At 41.2% G+C, this 20,132-nt stretch overlaps 1 long non-coding RNA gene across 1 annotated transcript; it reads left to right on the top strand.

Moving 5' to 3' along the window:
• The first annotated feature begins 14,559 nt into the window (after window positions 1–14,559).
• On the top strand, window positions 14,560–19,971 carry LOC115577873 (uncharacterized). The gene is made up of 3 exons (XR_003983291.1): window positions 14,560–14,613; window positions 14,919–15,044; window positions 19,915–19,971. It is a non-coding gene; the product is annotated as an uncharacterized LOC115577873 (long non-coding RNA).
• The last annotated feature ends 161 nt before the right edge of the window (window positions 19,972–20,132 follow it).

Here is a 20,132-nt window from a genome sequence, read left to right as displayed (position 1 = left end):
GTCAAAGGACATTATTATTGAATTCAAACAAGAACATTCCTCAGACAGACAGTAAGTTGTTGTCATGTTGCTCTCTGTTGATGTCTGTCCTCATTAAATCCAGTCTGACCAGTTGTCCTGATGGTCTTCATGTTCTCAGAGTGATGATGGAGGTCAGAGCAGGATTAGTATTAAAGGACAGGTTCACATTTCTTCATGTCCGTCCCTAAACAACTCTGACAGGACAGTGTTCCTCCTGTGGACAAACAGCAGTGACTCACCTCCTGCTGAAATCTGAGTCCTGCTGCTGAGGAGAGGAAGGGCTGTGTGTTATATCTGATGTTACAAGGGCCCGACCCAACTGGACTTCATGGGGCCGGTACCAAAACCCATATGAAGAGTAAAAAACTGTGATAACTGATACATCGGCTAATTAGATATAAAATATATAAAAACAAATAACTCATTTTCTGATCTCTTAAATATAGTTTGGACAGTTGAGAAAAAGTTATGAATGAAGGCAGAACATTTTACTGTTTTACAATATTTATAAGTTATCCAAAATAATAAACTGTTACAAATATGTCTAAAGTTACGTGGAGCATTTTTAAACTCAGACATAAGTATTACAAGTCATGTCTACATGAGTATAGCTTATTTTTACAAATTATGAATTCATTATTATCTTTATGATAAGGTCATTGTGTCGTTAATCGCCATAAAGCAACCCACAAAATAGTCAAAATCAAGTTTGTCAGATTCAAATTTATTGCAGAAACAATTTAAATGAAAACAAAAAGATGTAATGAATCATTTTTTCATTCTCCAATGTTGGAATCTAGATTGAATACAAGTTTATTGAGACTCTTCACCAATTTACACTGGACAGTTAGCATCCAGCTAGCTTCTGTTAGCTATGTGTTGCTGTCCTCAGTATTAAACAGGTCAAGAGCTGGAGGGACTGAACCAGACAAGCTGCTGAACCAACCCAGTAAACTGACTGACTGTTGATTCACAGTGAGATCAGCAGTACGACCAACACTTTGATGTCAGAGGAAACCATCTGATTCAATGATGTCATCAACACTTTAACTCAAAGGACCTTCAGCTTGTGTTTGTCTCTGAGTGGACAGACACAATGTGACTGATTCTTCATGATTCCTCCACAGAGTCGACCAGGAGAGCTCAGAGGTTCCCAGAGGTCCGTCTGTCCAGCAGCATCAGACACACCTGGACTCCATATTTATGGTCTGTACATGAACAACAACTACTTTTACATCCAGTCTCTTCATAATAATCTCCATGTTGGACTTTACAGACCAGTGGTGAATCTTTCCAACATGGATCTGATGTTAAATGTTGTCATTCACATAATATTCTGTTTCAGCTGCTGGAGGAGAACATTGACAAGGTCTGGAAGCTTCTGAGTTCAGATTACCCAGAATGCTCAGAGAATCAGAGGGAGGATGAGAAGGTGTTGGATGGTGAGGATGAAGAACAGAGGAGGAGCAGCAGAGAGGCATTTCTGAAGATCACACTTCACTTCCTGAGGAGAATGAAGCAGGAGGAGCTGGGTGACCGTCTGCAGAGCAGTAAGAGGATTTCTCTAAAGATTTAACATGATGGATCAATGAGACATTTACTGAAGTCTGATGATGATTAATCTGTTTATATATACAATCTTTACGAGAAGGAAATTTACATTTTTTTCTCTATAAATAATTTAATGAACTTTTTTTGTGTGTTTATTTAGAAAGTCATTCTGCAGTTTGTCAGCATAAACTTAAATCTGACCTTCAGAAGAAGTTCCAGTGTGTGTTTGAGGGGATCGCTAAAGCAGGAAACCCAACCCTTCTGAATCAGATCTACACAGAGCTCTACATCACAGAGGGAGGGACTGCAGAGGTCAATGATGAACATGAGGTCAGACAGATTGAAACAGCATCCAGGAAACCACACAGACCAGAAACAACAATCAGACAAGAAGACATCTTTAAAGCCTCACCTGGAAGAGATGAACCAATCAGAACAGTGATGACAAAGGGAGTGGCTGGCATCGGGAAAACAGTCTTAACACAGAAGTTCACTCTGGACTGGGCTGAAGACAAAGCCAACCAGGACATACAGTTCACATTTCCATTCACTTTCAGAGAGCTGAATGTGCTGAAAGAGAAAAAGTTCAGCTTGGTGGAACTTGTTCATCACTTCTCCACTGAAACCAAAGAAATCTGCCGGTTTGAAGAGTTCCAGGTTGTGTTCATCTTTGATGGTCTGGATGAGTGTCGACTTCCTCTGGACTTCCACAACACTGAGATCCTGACTGATGTTAGAGAGTCCACCTCAGTGGATGTGCTGCTGACAAACCTCATCAGGGGGAAACTGCTTCCCTCTGCTCGCCTCTGGATAACCACACGACCTGCAGCAGCCAATCAGATCCCTCCTGAGTGTGTTGACATGGTGACAGAGGTCAGAGGGTTCACTGACCCACAGAAGGAGGAGTACTTCAGGAAGAGATTCAGAGATGAGGAGCAGGCCAGCAGAATCATCTCCCACATCAAGACATCACGAAGCCTCCACATCATGTGCCACATCCCAGTCTTCTGCTGGATCACTGCTACAGTTCTGGAGGATGTGTTGAAGACCAGAGAGGGAGGAGATGTGCCCAAGACCCTGACTGAGATGTACATCCACTTCCTGGTGGTTCAGTCCAAAGTGAAGAAGGTCAAGTATGATGGTGGAGCTGAGACAGATCCACACTGGACTCCAGAGAGCAGGAAGATGATTGAGTCTCTGGGAAAACTGGCTTTTAATCAGCTGCAGAAAGGAAACCTGATCTTCTATGAATCAGACCTGACAGAGTGTGGCATTGATATCAGAGCAGCCTCAGTGTACTCAGGAGTGTTCACACAGATCTTTAAAGAGGAGAGAGGACTGTACCAGGACAAGGTGTTCTGCTTCATCCATCTGAGTGTTCAGGAGTTTCTGGCTGCTCTTCATGTCCATCTGACATTCATCAACTCTGGAGTCAATCCGCTGGCAGAAGAAGAGCAGTCAACATCCCGGTTGTCTAAGGTGTTCGGAGGAAAATCAACACGTTTCTACCAGAGTGCTGTGAAGAAGGCTTTACAGAGTCCAAATGGACATCTGGACTTGTTCCTCCGCTTCCTCCTCGGTCTTTCACTGCAGACCAATCAGAATCTCCTCCGAGGTCTTCAGACACAGACAGGAAGTAGCTCAAAAAACAATCAGGAAACAGTCAAGTACATGAAGAAGAAGATCAGTGAGAATCTGTCTCCAGAGAGAAGCATCAATCTGTTCCACTGTCTGAATGAACTGAACGATCGTTCTCTAGTGGAGGAGATCCAACAGTACCTGAGATCAGGACATCTCTCCACAGATAAACTGTCTCCTGCTCAGTGGTCAGCTCTGGTCTTCATCTTACTGTCATCAGAAAAAGATCTGGACGTGTTTGACCTGAAGAAATACTCTGCTTCAGAGGAGGCTCTTCTGAGGCTGCTGCCAGTGGTCAAAGCCTCCAACAAAGCTCTGTAAGTGTGGAGAAGTTTTTTCAGAATGCACTTATTGTGTTGTTGTTGACTTAAATAGAAATAATTTACTTCATTATTCTTTATCCAGACTGAGTGGCTGTGACCTCTCAGAGAGAAGCTGTGAAGCTCTGACCTCAGTTCTCAGCTCCCAGTCCTCTAGTCTGAGAGAACTGGACCTGAGTAACAACAACCTGCAGGATTCTGGAGTGAAGCTACTTTCTGTTGGACTGGAGAGTCCACAATGTGGACTTGAAACTCTCAGGTCAGATAGTCCATATTTTGTCTCAGATTATTTTTGTTTTTATTTAATGTTTGAATTCAATTCTCTCTCTCATGTCAGAACTGTTGTGTTTTGAAAGTATGCTGCTTATTATTGTTCCATGTCTGTTTAGTCCAGATTTAGTCTTGGTGATTTTTCATATCTCTGACATTTTAGAGTAAAACAGAAAGCAAGTTCACATGTGCTACAATGTTATTATAAATGATGTAAATGTCTTTTTTTACTGTTCACACTTCAGGCTTAGTGTCTGTAACGTATCAGAGAGAAACTGTGAAGCTCTGTCCTCAGTTCTCAGCTCCCAGTCCTCTAGTCTGAGAGAACTGGACCTGAGTAACAACAACCTGCAGGATTCAGGAGTGAAGCTACTTTCTGTTGGACTGGAGAGTCCACACTGTGTCCTTGAAACTCTCAGGTCAGGATTCTTTATTTTATTTCATTATTTTATGTAACTTAACAATTGGAGCAGGTCTTGGTCACACTCCTAATATAATTCAATTTATTTAAAAGACCCAACATTTCCCCCACAGTGTTGTGAAAGTACTGCCTTTTAACAGGCAGAAACCTTGAGCAAAACCGGACTTAGTGGTTGTCCGCCATCTGTCTCAACTGGTTGGGTTGAGAGATAGAGACATAGAATCCCCATTCACACTGCCTCTTCAAGGCAGGATTCTTGATATCTCGATATTCCAACTCACTGTAGGTGTGAAAGTTACAAAGGTGGAATGGGGGGACGGTTTCATTCCACCTCTGACCCTCAAACAGAGGTAGAAACAGAGGTGAGACGACATCTGTGTGGACAGGAGTGTGATGTTCTGACAGTGTTCACAGTCTGACAACTTAACAGATCCCTCACTCATCAAAGTAAGAAAACAAAACCAATGACACCCCTAATCTATGTATATATTTAAAATATCGGTCAGTCAGTCTTTTCTGCACTAATCCTGACTTGCATTTATCAAAAACAGTTGGATGGGTTGTCATGTGGATTCTGACATTCATGCTCCCCTCAGGATGAACTGTAATTGCTTCGGTGATCGTCTGACTTTTCATCTGATGCCATCATCAGGACATCATTTTAATCCGTACAATATGTTGGTTCATGACCAGATATTTGCAAAACTAATGGCATATCCATCAGCTTCAGTTATACTCTGTGTTCAGTGCTAATCATTAATTCTTGAAAACTAAGACGATGTATATAATAAACGTTGAATCCCTTAAACACAGATGTGCACTGAATCATCAGGACCCTCAGCTGATCTGTAATGTGTGTTGTTTTGTGTGTCTGCAGGCTGTCAGGCTGTCTGATCTCAGAGGAAGGCTGTACTTCTCTGGTCTCAGCTCTGGACTCCAACCCCTCCCATCTGAGAGAGCTGGACCTGAGCTACAATCATCCAGGAGACTCAGGAGTGAAGCAGCTGTCAGCTCGACTGAAGGATCCAGGCTGGAGACTGGACACTCTCAGGTATGTAGAGTCCTGCTGCAGCCACAGACAGTCAGTAGCCCCATTCACACTGCTGCGCCAATTCTCTGCAGTATTTTTCAGAGGCGGCAAGGGGTGAAATTTCACTCCGGCGCTGATCGGCACATGTCAGTCCTTCATTCAACTAACTCAGGTCTTTCACTCAACTAAATAAATAGAAATGTCTCACAAAGCAAAAAGCAAAAGTAACGTAGTAACTGTAACTGTCTTTGGCAGCCTATATGAGGAAATAAATACTGCAGTTATAGGTGGAGAAGCATCTGTCCTTCCGTCTGTCGTCTCTTTCGTCCTTCCGACTCTAAATCACATCTCTGCCTGAAAAACAGCGTCTGTCAATGACAAAAAACTTTAAGCAACAACTTAAACTTACCAAGTGTTTGTGTTGAAAAATAAATCTCCACGACAATCAGGCCTCCAGACCAGGGCATGGGAGCGGAGCGCAGAGCGAGCGGGGAGCAGAGTGTGCGAAATAGTCGGAGCGCAGAGCGTGTTTTAATCCAAAGGCCAGAGCGATGGTTCCGTTTCACTCCAGTTCCGTTCCGATACCTCTCTTCAAGAGTCGAGGGCATGCACAAGTCCAGACTCACGTCTGCCTTCAAGGGTTAGCCTACATCAGAGGTCATTCGTTGAGAGATGGAGTTTGTAAAATATTTCGAAAAGCAAGCAGAGAGGTCATATTGGTTACCAAGTCAGAAATTGCTCCCTTTTTTAAATATGAGTGAGTGTGGAGCGATTTCACTGGAGCTGAATGAAATTTTAGGTGAGCGGAGCTGTCTGGAATAACTTTGAGTGATGGAGCAAAGGAGCGAACACCCACGTTAGCGGGGAGCGGAAATTGTCGCTGCTCAGCTCCATTCACATGCTCTGCTCCAGACCGAGACTTCAGTGAACTTTCCCCCAGAAAACAGCCTCTGTTCCCATGAGTCAGAATCAGACAGCATTGAGTTTATTGATGGTAATTATCTAATTATTATCTAATAACTGTACCTCCAGTTGTTCAGTTCAGTTCAAGAGAAAAGGCAGCATAGCTTAAAGCCAAGAGTGACTATTGAAGAGAGGAACAAGGAGAGAAGAGACCAAGGTCAGCAGCTAGGAGAGCCTTGGCAAACACTAAAGTTACACCTCTTTTTTCAGACTAATTGAGTGCTCATTCATAATGTCCCTGTTTAATTTCTTGTCCTCTGGTTTTGCTGCTTGATGAATCACTCGTCCAAACTACTTCACACTCCACACTGATTGCAAAGGATTATCAAAACTTTAACAATAAGTCGAATTTCCACCACTTCACTGCGGTGTTAGGATATTATGATAACAAATAACAATAGACTCGCTGTCTGATCAGAAAATACTGAACCTCAAATTCAAAAGATTTCTGTGACACATACATTAATTTAATCATTGAATGTCCTAGAAACTCTTTCCCTGAACTGAAGAATCAGTGTTCTGGCCAAGGTTCTTGACTTTGAACATGGATCTTTATCAACACTGGAGTAATTATATTCTAGATCATCACTGACAGTGTATTTGTGCCTCAGTGTGAAAAGATTTACAGACTGTAACAAATCAAAAGACATAAGAAAACATTCAGTGATCAATCATCTGCTCAATTGATTAACATGATATGTGCAGAGCTGCAGCTCTCTACAGTAGTTGATGGACCACTGGTTTAATGCTTTTGTCATTTACTTCAGCCTGGCTCATAGCTGCTGACTCAGTTTCACTCTCAGCTGTTCTGGAGGTGTGTTAAGGTTCTGCTGCTGGAAATCCAATGTTTCCTGATTTTGCTGCTTCAAAATAAAAGTTTTCAAATAAATACATGATGCAGGACTTTTATTGTGAAGTATTTAAAGGAAGTGTTAAATGCAAGAAGATGCGTGTTTCGTGCCAATAAGGACATTTTGAATTTGGATTTGAATTTAGAAAAAGAAATAACATCACAGACCTGAGAGCACAGACGGAAGCTGTTTCTGTCTGAAACGTTGGTTGTTACATTGAAACCTGTAATGTAGCCGGGCCCTAATCTTGTGTTTGCAGGAACAACAGGTTTACTAATGGATGAAGTGGATCAGGTCCAAAAGTTCATTCTGTCCAAACTTTTGTCAGTCAGCCTGTCCAACAAACAAATCCTGCTGCTCATTAAAACTCTGAACAATAAGTGACTAAAGGGACAGACACTACAGATCAGTGTAGACAGGTTCTGGGTTTGAAACCTTTACTAAGTCACCGTGCCTAGTCTCCTTCACCCGTAGTGGCTCCGACCTGCTTTCTCTTCAGGTCTCAGTGATGTGGTGCTACCGGGCCATGTGAGATCAGCTCTGCACATCTTGTAGCTGTTTTCTTTGAAGACTTTAATATAAAGTGCTGCCACACTTTTGATGACTTGGTTCGTACACTTTTCTCTTCTATAATGTTTGTAGTTTTTGTTCCTCCGTGGCCTCCACTATGTTGCAAATGTGGAACGGAGCCGATTCAGAAAGGAGACAGCAGAACTCTGAGTAGCTTCCTGTTTAATCACCTGAGCTACACGAGGCATGCCATTGCTGGCTTGCTGCTCCCCAATGTAGGAGACAAGAACTGCAGCACTGAATTGTTTTCCAGATGTATTTTCCGCTCCACGTCTTTGACTATGACGTAGGGGCTGGACGAAATGGCTGAAAAATGTATCACAATATAAGTGTTTCATATCAGTCGATATCGATAATTATTGAATTTTTTTTTTTTTACCCATTTCAAATGAGATAAATTTGAAAAATAAACACTTAAATGGTGACTACAGGTGAGATTTTTGAAGAAAAAAAAAGCGACAAAATAGAGTAGAAGCTGACATTGCTGCTTGACAGTATGTTAAAGGGATAGTTTGGGTTTTTTGAAGTGGGGTCATATAAATACATAGCTGTAGTCAATCTGTTCCCTTCCGTAATCACCGATCAGCGCAGCCAAAGTTTGGAGGAGCAGAGAGCCGCTCCAGCCCAGACGCTCAGCTCAGTGCTGCAGTGAACGGAGTCCAGATGCAAAGCGAATTTTAACCACCTAAAACAAGGCCCACCTAAAAAAGTCTATATTATTGCATTGTACGTTGTATAGAGAAAATTCACAACGCTTTACATCGCCGTCAGACCGCCCTTTCCTTTGGCACTACATTTTCTCAACCGTAGAACCTCCGTATCCATATATATATATGGAGGTTCCACGGTCTGTGTCTGAAATTGTCAAGTTTGTTTTCATCGAAAGAAAAGAGAGTTGCATGCATAATCCTCTTGTCCGGCCTCACACTGTATTTCGCTGCTCGCAGATCATCTGTTTCTAACGGAGTTCAGTGAAATTATCGAACGTTCTATCGAACATATTTTCTATTGATATTGATCACTTGTTTATCGCGATAGATATCGTTATTGTTTCATCGCCCAGCCCTACTATGAAGTGAAGTAGCTCGCTCCGTGTCAAAGCGTCTGCATCACAACATAAACCAACTAATCCGCGATGAAACAGGTCGGCAACTATTTTTATAATTGATTTAATGGGTTAGTTGATGCAGCCCTAAAAACTTCTACTATTGAATTCAAGTTGAACACTGCACTTCTTTGTGTCCTCAGCAACAAACCTGCCAAGTATAAAGTAGATTGGATGAACGGTTCTGGAGACATGTGAACCACAGACAGACAGAAAGAAAGACAGATTCCTGGCTTCATATTCAATTGTTCCTCTGGTCACATCTGGCAGTGTTTCCCATTAATTACTTAGACTGTGGCGGCCCGCCATGGTCTAATTTGTCCCGCCACAGTCTCAGAGTGAACCGAAAAAATTCGTACACTTCTCATAATAACATAAAAGATCTGTAACTTGGGTTTCGCGCTTCAGCAAAGCATCTCTCACTCCAGGTCAGTCGGCTCTGCCCGTTACCGTTACCGACTATAAAATGTAGCGCGTTACAAATTGAAGTTTCTCATTGAAGTCATCCAACTCGGCTCTCAGCCACCGGAGCAGCAGGGCTGCTTTATTTTTCTCCGGTGAGGCAGGAGGGAGGGGCGGGACAAGGCGGAGGTGATGATTGGCTCTTTAAGGTAGAGGTGAGAGTTCGTAAGCCAATCACAGGCTGTGTTCGGTTTACACACAAACCACACAGCCTCGCACACACAAACTAGCAGGGGTGAGCTGCAGAAATGGCGAGTCCAGAGGGAAAGTTTACGTTTTCAAAGTGGAAGTACAGACACTACTTTAATCTCCTTTGTCCACGTCCGTTTTAAGCAACTCTAATCTAATGAAGCATCTCTCAACTGCACACGCTTCTACAACACTAGTGGCCAAAAACTCTGTTGTTGACACTGTTGATGATGACAAGCAGGTGTGATTATGACAGTTGATTTTGTGTTTTCACCATTTGTATCTATACAACCAATGTGTTTGTGATTAAATTGTGTACAAGAGCACACAGTTCTTCATAGATCTAGCCTCTTAATTTTGCTTTCAAAGTGCACCAGATTGATGCATTTAACTTTAAAATGTTAAAAAAATCTTCCGGGGGAACATGGACCCCCGTACATCCACCCACCACAGTCTCACAAAATCCTGTGGGAAACACTGACTGGACACATCATGTTCACCACAGCAGATTTCAGACTAAGAGACATTTTCTGTCATTATTCTGCTTTTAATGGCATCAAACATGACATGAAGTTCTCCTCACAGTAACTATTACTGCTTTAATATACATCAGATATCAATCCAGGACCAAACTATAGTAACATGAACATGTCAACACATGAAACCATGAAACTGTTTCTATCACAAACAGGTTCAGTGACACTTGTGAGGTTCTGGAGGGAAACAGTCTGGGAGTCTCTGTCACTTGGTTTTGTGGCAGAGGTCAGGAACCAACGTCCAATGTTTTCTGATTGATTTATTACGTATAAGTTGTATTTGTTTCTTTGCACAGTAAAACAAAGCAGCAGAAACACAGCAAGAACAAAAAGCAGACTGTGCAGCTGAGATTCAGAAAAGCCCTCCAAGCTTCAAACAGGAATCGGACCTCAAAAGTTCTGACGTCCAAATCCAAAAGTCCTATAGTATAGAAACATAAGCACAAGTTGACATTGGATCAAACAGCAAGCGTAAGGTCGCCCACAGGAAACAGCAACAACATCCAATAAAATAAAGATGAAGTGATAAATCCAACAGGAGGTTTGTGTGTGTTCTCAGATGTTGTCGTCCTCTTTCACACACACCAACATCCTGTGGCTCACTCTCAGTGTGTGAGGAGAGTGGCAGAGGTGAAGAGGTTCAGGGAGAACAGGGAGAAGCAGCCTGATGGACAGATTGTGTTTCTGTGTATGAGAGTCATGTCATGTCCATGTTTGCATGCTGAAAGAGGATGTGCTGCTCTGACCCCCCTCCTCCTTTCAGGGTGGAGCCTGCTGGAGTCCGATGGTTGACACCAGGTCTGAGGAAGTGTGAGTGTCTTTTTACTTTCATTCTTGAAAACACTGTGACATCACTCATTCACATCTGTGACGTCATCATCACACTGATGACACATTAATAACTGCAGCTGTGTTGTGTCTTTTTCTCTCCATCAGATTCCTGTGAGCTCACAGTCGACACAAACACAGTCAGCAGAAACATCAAACTGTCTGACAACAACAGGAAGATGACACGTGTGGAGGAGGATCAGTCATATCCTGATCATCCAGAGAGGTTTGAGTATCCTTAGCTGCTGTGTAGAACTGGTCTGACTGGTCGCTGTTACTGGGAGGTCGAGTGGAGAGGAAATGTTTCTATATCAGTGAGTTACAGAAGAATCAGAAGGAAAGGAGACAGTAATGACTGTTGGTTTGGACGGAATGATCAGTCCTGGCGTCTGAGGTGCTCTGATGGTCGTTACTCTGTCTGGCACAATAAGAGACGAACAGTCCTCTCCTCCTCCTCCTCCTCCTCCTCCTCCTCCTCCTCTGGTAGAGTAGCAGTGTATGTGGACTGTCCTGCTGGCACTCTGTCCTTCTACAGAGTCTCCTCTGACTCACTGATCCACCTCCACACCTTCAACACCACATTCACTGAACCTCTTTATCCTGGATTTGGACTCCTCTGGTCCAGTTCTGGTTCCTCAGTGAGTCTGTGTGGTGTTTAGTGTGCAGAGTCTCCTCCTGTCACAGAAACATTGTCAGTGCTGAACAGTTGAGTCTGTACAGGATCACAGTCACATCAATCTTTCAGCTTCTTGTCATAAATTCATCAGTCAACTTTGTACAAAATGATTCAAACTGATTGAAAAGATTCTTCATTTACATTTTAAACTTCTTCCATTGAATTGTGTAAATTGCGTTGACTTGTACTTTCTGTCATGTGTTGTTTTGAATTCTGGCTCTTGTTCCAATAAAATCCAGAACTATTAGTGAAATGTAAGAAACAGAAAACATTGACTCGTCTGCAGCTTTAATTGTAAAGAATCATTGTGAACAAAGTTGTGAATGGACAGTAAAATCTGATCAAATGTACTCGACACTCCACCTGAAACACTCTGACTTGTTTCGTGTGTTTCTAATGATGAAACTAAAAGTTTGATGGTGTTGGTTAACACATGTAATTATGTCTGTAGTGACGTGATAAACTGCACAACATCTGTTCATTTCTGTGTGATTATCATATGAGAAGAAAACACATTTTAATGACAATCATTGTGTTTCTCTCAGTGTTTTGTGGCTGTTGAAGTCCGGCTGTATTTTCAGGACGTTTGTTGGATTCGAATCTCGTCCGTGAAACTAAACAGCTGTGAGAAAAGTCTTTCTCTGTCTGACCCGGTGGCTCCACTTGTTACAGACCAGTTTTAAAGTCCAACAGCAGGCGACGGACCGAAGAGCCGGAGACCAAATAGTCCACACAGAACCAACAAGCCGCCGACTCGACGGCTCAGTGAGCTGAAGAAGTTCTGTGAAGTTCTGAGGTCGTGGGTTCAAGCCTGGAGTCAGAACCAGTAAGAAAGGAAGGACGAGTATCTGATGACGTCACTTCCACTGTTAAAGTTCTGAGTCCAAATCCTTGAGGTGTTCACACAATTATTTTGTGGTCAAAAAAAGTGAAATGCTCAAAGTAAGTGATTCATTTAAGACTGATTCATCAACTTGATGTCCACAACAATAAAAAAGGGACAAACTTATTCTGGCCCACATCTGTTTGGTAAGAATAAACATAGGCAGAAATACCCACAATCCTTTGCTGCAGTAAAGTAGTCAGTACAACAGCAAACCTGTTTCTTCAACACATATGAATTTATTGATTTGTTATTGGATCAGAACACACAAGATCAGATCAGATGAGATGACTGAAAACATGACACACGATCACTGAAATGTTTCTCCTCTGCTAAAGTAGCTAAATATAAAATTCTACTTGTATCATCATCATGTTGTCTCTGTCAGTGCGCTGGTGGAAAGTAATCGAGTACTTTTACTATAATTAGTCATCAAATGAATTTCTTCTTCTAATATGTGTCCAGGTGCAAATAATTAATATTGTTTTCATGCTGTATTAAAAGGAACCAGAACACATGAACTGACATGTAGCCTGTCGATTTGAGATGTGGACCTCCAGAACCTCGTTAGATTGTCCCGCACACATTTTAGATGCTTCCTGTGGTTGTTAACAATCATTTACAACAATCTGAGAACGTTTTTTTTACGACAGCAGAGGACAAACACGAACACCAACATATTACAATCACATCAACATCCAGGAGACAAAGAGAGAGAGACAACCCCCAGACTCCCTTATGAAATCTCTCCATTTAGTGAGTTTTTGAGTTAGGAGACACTTTATAAACCCTGTGAAGCTGTTTGTGACTGATTCTTCATTATTTGGGACTTCTTGTAAATTCGGCATGTGACTCCCAGTCAGTCACACGCTTCTCTGGGTGTTTCTTCCTCAAAGTTTAGTTTCATTTCTCTGTATTGGCCGTCTGAACCTCCAGCTGAAGGTAATGTAAATAATCTGACATGTTCGACTCGATAACACAAGTTCAACTTTTCGGAAACAGCACAAAAAGTGAAGCTCGGTTGTTTATTTCTCAGAACTCACAAGTTTAAACTCGGGGCGTCCGGACACACACCTGCCTGAATGAGCCTGTGGAGGAGGCCGAGACGAGCCGCCGCTCTCCCGCTGTGTGACGCACTAAACGCGGCTGGAGAGCAGCTGTTGGTGTCGGTGAATAATCTGTGGTTGTATTTACAGTCCAGGACTGATGAGGAGGCAGTAAGAGCACATCCAGGAGTCTGAAGCTTTATTTGATTAATACAAATATAACTTCATCACTGAGCAACAGTCAGCAGGAACACGTCGGCTCTCAGTGTCAGTACTTAAAGTGCCTGTTACGTTACTCGAGTATTTCTGCTCCTGATTACTTCTCAGAGGAAGAGATTCTAATTTTTACTTTGCAGATAAACGTTTTAAATAAACAACAGATGACCAGATTGACTCTTTTAGATTAAAAGATATCAGAGAAACGTGTGTGTTGACTCCACCACAGTGTCATGACGTCATCTAGTGGACTGATCCTAGTCCAGCAGCTGATGTTCTGACAGGAGACGTGACGTCAGTGAGAGACGTCATAGCCTCTACAGACAAAACTGTGGCTGTTTTTATACCCTTTAAAATGTGATAATATGTATGTAGAAATGACGTGAACAAATTTCTCTTACTATGTGACAAAAGTCTTTTATTTTGAAATAAAACTAACACTGATGACATCACTTTCCTTCCTGCAGATCAGTGAAGACAGGTCCTGGATCAATCCACTGTCTCTTTTCTGTCAGAAGACATTTTCACATTTGTCTCCAGATTTCATGTCACTGCTGTGAGTGACTTTATTAGTAGAGAACAGTGAAAAAAACAAAACAGAATACAAATGATTTAATGACACGATTTAGTTTTGGTTTGATGTCCTGTAGCAGCCATTTAGTGAAATATGTATTAATAGAGTCAGTGAGTTCTGGAATAATGCGCTCTGAGTTTAAATGTTAGAAGAGGAAGTCGACTTTCAGACATTTTGTCCTTCAAGAGTGTTTCTGACCCAAAGGCTGATTTCAGTTGATGTGCAGATGAATGATTTGTGTTTCCTCTCCAGATGAAAGTGTGTGAGAGATGAGCAGCATGAATCAGTGTGAGGACAGAGAGGAGGGAGGCCCTCCCTCTAAAACCACTGGACCTGGACCTGAACCTGGACCTGGACCTGAACCTGGACCTGGACCTGAGCCCAGCTGTGTTTCATTCAAGAGTGACCAGTCAAATCATCATTTCATTGATTTTAAAGGACAACCAGCTCCTGCTGTAAAGAGGTGAGCTGTTAATAACATTAATATGTGACTGATTCATGTTTTAACTGTGGAGAAAGATGTTTTTTGAAACTTGATATTTATTTTCAGCTTTGTTCTTCTTCACTTTAATTTATATTCTCACTTTAGAAAGCTGCCCAATAGAACCAGTCTTCAACTCTTCATTTCACTTTATTGAATTAGTTTGGTCCAATATTCTCTGAAGGTTTATTCCTGATGTTTTCCACTATTTTATGGACAGAAGCTTCTGTGTCTGAAGACTAGAAAGTGAATTAACATCTCTGGTGTTCTTCTTCTCTGTCCAACAGGAGACCAGCCTCTACTGGACCTGGACTGGAACCTGGACCTGAGCCCAGCTGTGTGTCCTTCAAGAGTGACCAGTCAAATGATTGTTTCATTCTTTTTAAAGGACAACCACCTCCTGTTGTAAAGAGGTGAGCTGTTACATTTAAATATACCTGATTCATGCTTTTCACACCAGATCCTGCTTGTCCCGATCAATGGATGAGATCATTGATTTCAAACATGAACATTCCTCAGACAGACAGTAAGTTGTTGTCCTGTTGTTCTCTGTTGATGTTTGTCCTCATTAAATCCAGTCTGACCAGTTGTCCTGATGGTCTTCATGTTCTCAGAGTGATGATGGAGGTCAGAGCAGGATTAGTATTAAAGGACAGGTTCACATTTCTTCATGTCCGTCCCTAAACAACTCTGACAGGACAGTGTTCCTCCTGTGGACAAACAGCAGTGACTCACCTCCTGCTGAAATCTGAGCCTGCTGCTGAGGAGAGGAAGGGCTGTGTGTTATATCTGATGTTACAAGGGCCCGACCCAACTGGACTTCATGGGGCTGGTACCAAAACCCATATTAAGGAGTAAAAAACTCTGATAACTGATATATCCGCTGATTAGATATAAAATGTAAAAAAACAAATAACTTATTTTCTGATCTCTTAAATATAGTTCAAACACTTGAGACAAAGATATGAACTGAAGATGGAACATTTTACAGTTTTACAATATTTATTATACATGCAAAAATAATAAAGTTATACAAACAGGTCTAAAGTTACATGGAGCATTTTTAAACTCAGACTTTAAGTATTTTTTCTTACTACAAGTCATGTCTACATGAATATTGCTTATATTTACAAATGATGAATTCATTAGAGTCTTTATATTTAGGCGGTTGTGTCATTAACCCTCTGGACTCTATGCTGGCCATTTGTGTCCACCTCACTTCCTTTTTGTTGATCATTTTAGCTGTGTTAATGCATATGGAATGATATTTCCCAAGGGTCTGGATTTTTGGCTGATCTTTCAATTTTCAAAACCTGCTCTTTAAATATGTCAATATTATACTGTGTATCTACAATTGTACCTTATGGCTCTATCGTGGACACTTTTGGCCAATTGAAACCCATTAAAACCACATGTTTTAATTCCTTGTGATTTACAGTATAAAATCATATAATTTAGGTAAAATGGCTTTCATTCTAAACTCAACACTTGAAAATTTTAGTTTTTAATGTTTTTTACCAGATTGTGTCATTTGTCCATTTTTGGGCAAGGGAGCAATTTCAGTTAATATTCTTAGTTTCCACTAGGGGCGTATGATGGCTTCCTGCACTCCAATGGAGCAAATGAATGACACAATTTTGACATAGGTGTGATCCTAAGGATGTCAGGTAATGATGTGTGTTTGTGCATGAAAAAAAAATTTTGTATTAGCAAGATAAAGTGACATAAATTACAGTGTATCATACCATACAAGTTTTGGTGAATTACTCTTGGTACAGGTTATTGAGCTTTGAGTTTCCAAGGCAAACCTGGCTGTGATGCACAGGTTGAAAACACCTGTAACTTTGATCTTTTCATAAAAAAATGCCACACACAACTACACAATAGCCTTTACATTCTCAAATAGCTGCTTTCCAAAAAAAAGGATCACAGGTCATCTTGACCTCTGGCTTCTGGGGAAACAAAAACAACGTCTGACACTGTTTATAAATCTGTCCTGGAGTTTTTGCAGGTGCAGTCAGTACTAATGCTATAAGTGAGCCTATCAGCTCCCAGATCCTTCTTTATCTGTAGGATGGCGAGAAGGTCATATGCCCTGACTGAAGCACGTGAGTATGTGATTGGCTCAGAGAGTAAAGATGGAGAGAAATCCTCTGCGGTTGAGGAGGAGAAATCTTCTACCCAAGATGAGGACACGTCCTCTCCTGAAGATGATGGGACACCTTCCTCAGTGGATGACAGCAACACCACTGATGACAACTGCCAGCCAGTGCCTGGTTCCTCTTCCTCAGGGGAAGAGGACAGTACAGACACAGCGATGGAGGCCGATCAGCTGATGGCAGAGACAGAGGGGCTGGCGGGTGAGTGGATTTCTCGTCATGGGAAAATAATGTGGTTTCCCACTGCTGAAGAGACCCTGCACCACAATCCAGTATCCACTGGTTTCACCCCAGGGCCCACCCTGTATGCAGTTGCCCATATCAGCAACCTGAGGTCTGCCTTTGACCATTTTATTACAGAGGAGATCATTCAGCTGCTGTGCACCAACACAAACCTGCATGGGAGGCGAAGGTGTGAGGATTGGAAGAATGTGGATGAAGTGGAGATGAGAGTCTACATTGGGATTCTGATTCTGGCTGGCGTCTACCGCTCAAGACATGAAGCAACACGTGGCATGTGGGATGCCAAGACAGGACGGGCCACGTTTTGTGCCATGATGCCCCTCTACAGCTTCACTCAGATCAGCGCTAACATCTGCTTTGATGACAGGCTCTCCCACCTAGGACGCTTCAGGAATGATAAACTCGCTGCATTTCGCATCCTGTGGGAAAAGTGGGTTGCTTGCCTCCCCCTCTTATTTAATCCAGGGGTTGATGTGTGTGTGTTGACGAGCAGCATGTTGCATTCATAGGTCATTGTGGACTTCGACCAGTGGCGTGCACAGACCTTTTGAAAGGCAGGGGCGAAAGGCAAAAAAAGGGCACATACAGCAAGTTCTTGCGACTGAAGAGGGCACAGTAGCGCGCGTTTTGGCTCCGAGGAGGGCACTTTAGTGCCTGATTTTGTCACCCAAGAGGGCAGTTTATCATGTTTTAACCAGCCAAGGGGGCAGTTTGTTGTGTTTTGCCAATCAAGAGGGCACTTTAACGCACTTTTTGGCTCCCAAGAGGGCGCTTCAGCGCGCGTTTTGGCTCCCAAGATGGTGCTTCAGCGCGCATTTTGGCTCCCAAGAGGGCACTTTGCAAGCATTTTGGCACCCAAGAGGGCACTTTAGTGTGCATTTTCCAACAATCAGGCCACTGCCCACCCCCCCATGCACACCACTGACATCTACAATATATTCCCAACAAGCCTGCACAGTATGGCATTAAAATCTGGTTCACCTGTGATGTGGCAACCTCCTATGCCTGGAGCATGGAGATTTACATGGGAAAACGACCCAGTTAATTCTGGAATTGATTAAAATTTTGGATTTCATGATCAGGACTGATGTCAAATTTGAAAAAAGGAGCAAATATTTTCAGTATATAGTGTTTGTATATAGCATTTTGTAAGCAAACAGGAGGTGGACACTTTTGGCCATGCATAAGCTAAAAGAGGGAGGTTTTATGTTTTTTCTGCCACTGCACAAACAACTAATGAAGCATAAAAATCATTGATACTGCTTATTATTGACGACCATTTAGCTGCAATGATGGTTAAAGAATAATTCAGGTAGCATGTATTATTTTGTAAAAACATGGTGATTTAATGCTATTCTCCCTTATAAATCATCAGCATTATGTTATCTTATAGGCATTTAAAGGGTTAAAATTCAGAATTTATATGAAATTTTAGTTTTCATGACCAGGACTGATGCAAATTAAAAAAAACTGGGAAAAAAAAGTGGAATTATTTTTATATATGTATTAGTTTTATAGCATTTTAGAAATGTAAACAGGAGGTGGACACTTTTGGCCACGAACAAGCTGAGAGGGAGTTTTTATGTTTTTCTGCCACTGCACAAAAAACTAATGAAGCATAAAAATCATTGATACTGCTTATTATTGACACACATTAAGCTGCAATGATGGTTAAAGAATAATTTAGGTAGCATGTATTATTTTGCAAAAACATGGTGATTTAATGCTATTATCCCTTATAAATCATCAGCATTATGTTATCTTATAGGCATTTAAAGGGTTAAAATTCAGAATTTGAATGAAATTTTAGTTTTCATGACCAGGACTGATGCAAATTAAAAAAACTGGGAAAAAAAGTGGAATTATTTTTATATATGTATTAGTTTTATAGCATTTTAGAAATGTAAACATGAGGTGGACACTTTTGGCCACGAACAAGCTGAGAGGGAGTTTTTATGTTTTTCTGTCACTGCACAAAAAACTAATGAAGCATAAAAATCATTGATACTGCTTATTATTGACACACATTAAGCTGCAATGATGGTTAAAGAATAATTTAGGTAGCATGTATTATTTTGTAAAAACATGCTGATTTAATGCTATTCTCCCTTACAAATCATCAGCATTATGTTATCTAATAGGCATTTAAAGGGTTAAAATTCTGAATTTGAATGAAATTTTAGTTTTCATGACAAGGACTGATGCAAATTTAAAAAACTGGTAAAAAAAAATTGAATTTTTTCAATATATATGTTAGTTTTATAGCATTTTAGAAATGTAAACAAGAGGTGGTCACTTTTGGCCACGAACAAGCAGAGAGGGAGTTTTTTCTACTTTGCCTTCCCTGCACAAAAATAACAATGCATAATAATCAATGTTGGTGTTAATCAGTTACATATCTCAGACTGTGTTATTGATAATACAAGATAAACCGGTAGCACTAAGAAGATAGGCAGTGATCATTTTTGTGGTAGTTTTCCAACAAGCGCATTGTGCAAACAAATTGGCATTTGAGGGGTTAAAAAATTAAAAATGAATTAATTTTTTGTACTTATGACAAGAACTGATATTAATTAAACATTTTATGCAGTAAAAGCATCAAAAAACATACAAAATCCCAAAAATTACAGACTCAATCGGTTGGTGGCCATTTTTTGCCAAGAACAAGCTGAGAGGGTAGTAAAAACGAACAAGGCCAGAGGGTTAATCACCCAAAAGCAACACACAAAATAGTCAATAAATGACTTTCGGGTCATAAATCAGACAAATTAAATATCAAAATCAAGTTTGTACGAAAAACAAACCAGTAATTTAGTTTTTTGGTATCTGATTCAAAGTTTTGCAGACGCAGAGTCACTGATTCTTCATGATTCCTCCACAGAGTCGACCAGGAGAGCTCAGAGTTTCCCAGAGGTCCGTCTGTCCAGCAGCATCAGACACACCTGGACTCCATATTTATGGTCTGTACATGAACAACAACTACTTTTACATCCAGTCTGTTCACAATAATCTCCATGCTGCACTTTACAGACCAGTGGTGAATCTGTCCAACATGGATCTGATGTTAAATGTTGTCATTCACATAATATTCTGTTTCAG

Source organism: Sparus aurata, unplaced genomic scaffold, assembly GCF_900880675.1.
Source record: "Sparus aurata unplaced genomic scaffold, fSpaAur1.1, whole genome shotgun sequence".
In the NCBI taxonomy this organism is placed as follows: domain Eukaryota; kingdom Metazoa; phylum Chordata; class Actinopteri; order Spariformes; family Sparidae; genus Sparus; species Sparus aurata.
The sequence above is the reverse complement of the archived record's forward strand: the minus strand, read 5'-3'. Positions and strand labels throughout refer to the sequence as shown.